This window comes from Penaeus monodon, chromosome 26, assembly GCF_015228065.2.
Source record: "Penaeus monodon isolate SGIC_2016 chromosome 26, NSTDA_Pmon_1, whole genome shotgun sequence".
In the NCBI taxonomy this organism is placed as follows: Eukaryota; Metazoa; Arthropoda; class Malacostraca; order Decapoda; family Penaeidae; genus Penaeus; species Penaeus monodon.
Genome location: NC_051411.1, coordinates 41,108,971 through 41,116,470, shown reverse-complemented (window position 1 = coordinate 41,116,470; position 7,500 = coordinate 41,108,971).

The window sequence follows — 7,500 nt, the reverse complement described above, 5'->3', positions numbered from 1 at the left end:
TTCCCCGCCGCGGCAGTTGTAAAAAAAGGCCTGTTTTTCGGCTATTGGTTCGAGCCTGATTTCATGACGAGAAAACGACATATCGCCTTGTGATCATACGCAGGTGTCGAAGGGGAAGTCGCCACAGGGGATGGAGTGGTAGCGCGATTGATTAGGAAGGGCATCCAATCAGGCAAGGGAGGTACTGCCAAATGACCTCTCAATAATAAATTGAGAAGGCTAGATCCTGCAATGGAATAAATGGCTGTTGAATAAACAAACAAACAAACACATATATATATATATATATATATATATATATATTATATATATATATGTATATGTATATATATATATAATATAATATATATATATATATATATATATATATATATATAATATATATATATATATATATATATATATATATATATATATATATATATGTCGTTAAACAATTGACGAATTGGTGAACTGCTCCCAACAGTTTAGGTTTCAAGGTTATTACTTTATAATATATGACTGTGCCAACATAATCATTTCCAACATACAGCTGAATTACTATTACTATTGTCACTGTTGTTATTGCAGTGAACAACAAAAAACAATTACCTACCTATTTACTTATCTACCCACCTACTTACTTATCTACCTTTATATCTATCTACCTACTTACCAACCTGCCTACCTATATATCTACCTATCTACTTATATATCTATCTACCTACCTACTTACCAGCCTACCTGCCCATATATTTACCTATCTACCTGTATATCTATCTACCTACCTACCTATCTAGGCGTATTAACTGGACAGAGAAGAAAACGAATGATGAAGTGCTGAGAAAAATAAATTGTAAAGATCGACTGTTGGACATCTTGAACAAAAGGAAATTAAAGTTTATTGGTCATGTGATGAGAAGTAAAAGTATTGAGAAAAGCTTGCTGACAGGGATGTTGATAGGAAACAGAGGAAGAGGCAAACCGAAGACAAGACTGAGCGACAACATCAAAGATATTTGCGGGCTGTCGATGGTACAAGTGGAAAGAAAAGCGTAAGATCGAGTTGAGTGGCGAAGGATGGTGGAGAGGTCCACGGCTGCTCAAACATGAGCATACCGTTATTGATGATGGTGATCTATATATCTACCTACCTATTTATCTACCTACCTACCTACCTACTTACCAGTCTACCTACCTATATATCTACCTACCTACTTATCTACCTACCCACCTACTTTCTTATCTAACTATCTACCTATTTCACTGCCTTTTTCCTTCTCTCTTCGCGTCCCGGGGATGAGGAGTCGTAAAAAGGGAGGAATCTGTGGCACTTCCGCAAAGGACAAGAAAAGGCTTAAGATCTTCACTTACGCACAGACACAACTTCGCTTACATGTGCGTGTGTGTGTGTGTGTGTGTGTGTGTGTGTGTGTGTGTGTGTGTGTGTGTGTGTGTGTGTGTGTGTGTGTGTGTGTGTGTGTTGTGTGTGTGTGTGTGTGTGTGTGTGTGTGTGTGTGTGTGTGTGTGTGTGTGTGTGTGTGTTAGGGTTTGTGTATTAGTGTGTGTGTGTGTGTGTGTGTGTGTGTGTGTGTTGTGTGTGTCTTTGCTTACTTATAGGATGTGTGTGTGTTTTGTACATGGATGTATACATTCGCTTTCATAGACGATGTGTGTGTGTGTGTGTTTGTGTTTGTGTTGTGTGTGTGTGTGTGTGTGTGTGTTTGTGTGTGTGGTGTGTGTGTGTGTGTGTGTGGTGTGTTGTGTGGTGTGTGTGTGTGTGTGTGTGTGTGTGTGTGTGTTAGGGTTTGTGTATTAGTGTGTGTGTGTGTGTGTGTATGTGTGTGTCTTTGCTTACTTATAGGATGTGTGTGTGTTTTGTACATGGATGTATACATTCGCTTTCATAGACGATGTGTGTGTGTGTGTTTTCATGTTTACATAGACGTTCATTTTGCTTACATAGTCTATACATTTACTTAAATAGACGCTGGGTGTGTGCGTGTTTTTACGATGTGGATCTGTGTGTACAGAGACATTTTCATATGTATACCATGACTGCTTTTTTCATGCTTCCATAGACGTACATATTTGCTTATATATACCATGCGGATGTGTGTGTACATAGATGTATACATTTGTTTACATATACGATGTGGTATGTGTACTTTTATGCTTATATAGACGTACACTTACACACGGAAGTGTTTGTGTGTGCGTGTGCGTGTGTGTGTGTGTGTGTGTGTGTGTGTGTGTGTGTGTGTGGATTTTTATGCTTAAAGGGAAATACATAATTAATTCTTCTTCTTTTTCCCATTCCTTTGTTGTTGTTTTTTCTTTATACGCATACATAGCCTTATGTATGTGTTTACCTTTCCGAAGTGTAACTGTACGTGGTTCTTTCCACGTAAACACAAACACGTGAGTATTTTTCTCTCATTACAGATATACATATTTGTTTCCGTGTATGTAGATTTCTAGTGTGTACATGCAAAAAAACATATACATATATACAAGCAAAAACACTTACACTAATATATACATATACAATTAGAAACACATACAAACACAAACACATGCATACTTAAATTATACATAAATTAGTATGTGTCTGTACTACGCTTTTGCCCATACATACACAGGTACGCACAAGCACATTCATACATACATACAAACACAAACTGGCACACGCACATACATATACACATATAATCACACTCAAACACACACGCACATACATATATACATATAATCACACCCGCACATACCCACAAACACAAACACGCACATTACATAAATGCAATCATAAATACGCACACGCACACCAAATGATCCATCAACATCACACATACTGTATCGTTCGTACCTAAGGCACCAAGGTACAGTAGTCTCGCCTTAAGCAGCGACCACAGTCACTGCAGATTACGCATCATTCAAAACACATGGCCAGTACTGCTTCAATGATGAGGAAGAAATGCTGCTCCTCATCCCTAAGCAGGAAATCACGTATCTCCTCATCCTCATCTCTTTGCGTGCAGCATCCCGCTCGCACGAGTAAATACCCAAGTTGTCATACCTTCACACACACGTAGAGAGTACGGAAAGCAGAGAGGAAGCTTTGAGGAAAAGAAGGATGAAGTAAATTCTACCTCGAGCACGATTTCTTTGCGTGTTGGGAGAGAAAAGACAAGAAGAGAGGAAAAAAAGAGAGAGAAAAAAGAAATTTAGCTTGAAAGACCGCATCAGCGCGGTTTTATGAATGAAACGCCAGACGCCATTCATGTCGATCATAACCGAGCGTTCGAGTGTAAGTGGATTAGGAAACTTGTTCGGCTGTAGTACGAAAAATGAGTTATTTTTATACTAAATAGCATATATAAAAGTTATAAGCAGTAAGCTTAGATATATCTATTAAATATATCTATTCTTATGATTTTGAGAATTAGTTATAATGTAGATCTTAGCGAAAGGAAAAGTTACGAGAGGATTATGCTCTCTGAAATCTTGCGTTCAAGTCCGAGAGAAATTCCGAGAGCAAATCCCAAGCCAAGGAGATTTTTTTCAAGGTAAATATTTCCGTTCCTTTCTGGCGGCCGCGGGTTCCTTTGACTCGCCGGGGAACAGGTTCACATTCAAGGGTCGGTTCAGCAGGACCTGTGCCTTTGTGGACATCTGTAAATTCTCTCTCTCTCTCTCTCTCTCTCTCTCTCTCTCTCTCTCTCTCTCTCTCTCTCTCTCTCTCTCCTCCCTCTCTCTCTCTCTCTCTCTCGGTCTCTCTCTCTCTCTCTCTCTCTCTCTCTCTCTCTCTCTCTCTCTCGGTCTCTCTCTCTCTCTCTCTCTCTCTCTCTCTCTCTCTCTCTCTCTCTCTCTCTCTCGCTCAGTGCGTACGTGTGCGTACGTGTGCGTGCGCATATTAGTCGTTGGTACTAATTCATAATTCACTCACTTTTACGCGCAATATAACGACGTAAAAAAAAGTACAAAGAGAGAATGATAATGATTTATCAAAAAATGAAAACAAATGAGCAACGAGAAGCAAGACTGCCTGCCAACAGCACCTCCTTCCCCTCCCAGCCCTCCTTCCCCTCCCCTCCCCTCCCCTCCCCTCCCCCTTCCCCTTCACTTCCGGTAGCATTATCTTCCTCCTCCTCCATCTCCTCCTCTTCCTCCTCCTCCTCCTCCTCCTCCTCCTCCTCTTCCTCCTTATCCTCTCCTCCTCCTCCCCTCCTCCCTCCTCCTCCTCCTCCTCCTTCCTCCTCCTCTTCCTCCTCCTCCTCTTCCTCCTTATCCTCCTCCTCCTCCTCCTCCTCTTCCTCCTTATCCTCCTCCTCCTCCTCCTCCTCCTCCTCCTCTTCCTCCTCCTCCTCCTCATCCTCCTCCTTCCTCATCCTCCTCCTCCTCCTCCTAGCCTGTCTTTCTGTCCGCGCTGTTATTCGAAAGAGGGAAGGAGGAAAGAGGGGGGGGGGGCGAAAAAGGAGAGAATGAGGGAGAGGGAATTAAAGAAGAGGGAAGAAAGGAGTGAGACGAAAGAGGAGGAGAGAAGGAAGAACGAAGATGAATTGAGAAAGACGGGAGAAAGAGAAAGAACAAGAAAATATGATGGAAGAAGACAGAAGGAAAATGAACATGAGGAGAAAGAGAGAAAGAAAGGAAAATGAAAGATAGAAAAAAAGAAAGCTCACACGAGACAAGAAAAAAAACAAGCTCATGTCTTGGAATTTTATTTCACTTTGATTTGTTTTTATTTATTTCTTCCTAAATGTTTAAAAAAGGAAGGGAACCTGCGTATAAAGAAGACAACTACAGACTCTAATTGATGTAAAAAGATGACGTTTTTTGTTAAATGTTTGCAACGAGAAAAAAAATATATATATATATATAATAATAATAATAATAATAGAAAAATAGAATAATAATAATAACAATAATAATAATAATAATTTAATCAATAATAAATAAATAAATAACTTAGACAGTAATGAGTAAATAAACGAATAAATAACAGACAAAACGAGAAAAAGCCTAAAGTAAAAGAAAATCATAATAATTCCAGGGAGCGAGGGGGGGGGAGGGGGAGGAAGAGAAAGAGAGAGGGAGGAAAAAATAGCGAGGGTGATGAGATGGAAGAGGGAAGAAGGAAGGAGAAGGAGGAGTGAGAGACTTAGAACAAAGAGTGGGGATGCAGGAATGAAGAAAAGGAAGACGTAACAGAGAGAAGGGAAGGGGAAGATGAAGAACGGAGGAAGACAGGGAGGAGGGAAGGAGGAATTAGGAAGAGGCAATAGAGAGAGAGAGAAACAGGGGGGAAGGAGGAAGGAAGAGGAGGCAGGGAGACGGAGCAAAGGGGAGGGGGAGAAACAGAAAACAGAAGGAAGAGAGAAGAGAGGAGGAGAAGAAGGAGGGAGAAGAGAGGAGGAGGAGAAGAAGGGAGAGAAACGGAGAAAATGGAAGGGAAAAGGAGAGAGGAAGATGGAGAAAAGAGATGAAAAAGGAGAAGGAAGACGGGAGATGTCGCGAAGGAGGGAGGAGGGGAAAAGGAATAAAGAGGAGGAAAGGTGACGGAAGAGAAAGCGAGAAAGGGAAAAAGCAGGGAGAAAAAAAAAAAAAAAAAAAAAAAAAAAAAAAAAAAAAAAAAAAAAACAGAGAGAATACGGACCTAAAAAAATAATTAAAAAAAAAGAATACGAACCTAAAAGAAAAAAATTAAAATGAATACGAACCTAAAAGAAATTAAAACAGTGAAAAAAAGAAAAGAGAAAAAACACAGATTTAGGTCACATATGCCGCCCACAGAATCCCGCCATTGAAGTCAAAGTAAAAGTCATCCTAACTCTATAGAAACGAGAGGTGTTGCATGTCCCGGATGAAAGGGGTACTGACGTATAGGAATTTCGCGTGCCTCTGTTGCAAGTGAGATTGCAAATGCAGTGCAAGTTTCGAAAGGAGTTGAGTCGCCAGGAAACTAATGATGATGATGAGGCATTATTTTCTATTGCATGATATCGTTGTCGAGATTATTTTTATCATTATTTATCATTATCATTGTTGTTGTTATTGTTAATGGTGTTGTTTTTATGTGTATTTTCACTTTGCTTTCATTATTGTTATTGTTATTGTTATTATTATCATTGTTGTCAATATTATTATTATTATTATTATAATTGTCATTATTATCATTTTAGTTGTTGTTGATGCTCTTGTTATTATCATCAATATTATTAGCATAATCCTGATAATTATCATTGTTGTTGCCATTATCATTATTATCATTATGATTATCATCATTATCATCACTGTCATTATTAATATTGGTATTATTATTATTATTATTATTATTATTATTATTATTATTATTATTATTATTATTATTATTGTTGTTGTCGTTGTTGTTATCTTATTATCATTATTATTATCATTATTATTATAATCATTATCTTTATTATTATTAATGTTATCATTATTATTATTACTATTATTATTATTATCATTGTTATTCTTATTGTTATTATCATTACTATCATTATAATCATAATTGTTGTTGGTGTTATTATCATTATTATTATTATTATTATTATTATTATTACTAATAATAATAATAATAATAATGTCATCAATATTATTAATATTATTATTATTATGCTTGTTATTATTATGATTGTTATTATCATGATTGTTATTATTATGATTTTTATTATTATGATTGTTATCATCATTATCATTATCATATGATTCTCATGAATTTTATCACCATCACCATCATCATTATCCTTATTATCATCGTCACAGTGATTTTATTACCATTATCAATGTCTTCATTATCATTACTGTCATTAATTGTTGTAACAAAAGTAATCACGCTAGTATTAATGTTAACAACCGTTATCACACACACACACACGCATACAACACTATCTCCTCAACACACACACACACACACACACAAATACACACACACGTACACACACACACACACACACACACACACACAAACACAAGCACACACACACACGTACACACACACACACTACACTCACACAAACAAACAACCCCTCAAACAAACACACAAACACAAACAAACACACAAACACACAGACAAACATAGCACAAACACACAAACACACTTACCGTTGTTTTCCCCACCCCGTGCCCCCAAAGCCGCTTCACAACCACGCTTGAATTCTCCCTAATGACCAGACCACCGGCAATGCCCATCGTAATCAGCCTTAAATCCTACATACACTCGCCCTAGGACAGGATTATCGCATCCTTAATCCTTCTTGAGGGATTTCTTTGTCGTAGAGAGAGAGTTGGGGGCGGGGAGGGGGGAGGGGAGATGGAGGGATGAATGAAAGAGAGAGGGAGAGGGAGAAAGAGGAGAGGGAGAGGGACAAAAAAAAAGAGAGAGAAAGAGAAAGGAGAGAATAGAAGGGACAGAAGACAGACCGAAAAAGAGGAAAGATAGAGAGAAAGAGGAGGAGAGAAGGGTGGGGGGGAGAGGAGGGGAGGGAGGGAGGAGGGGGG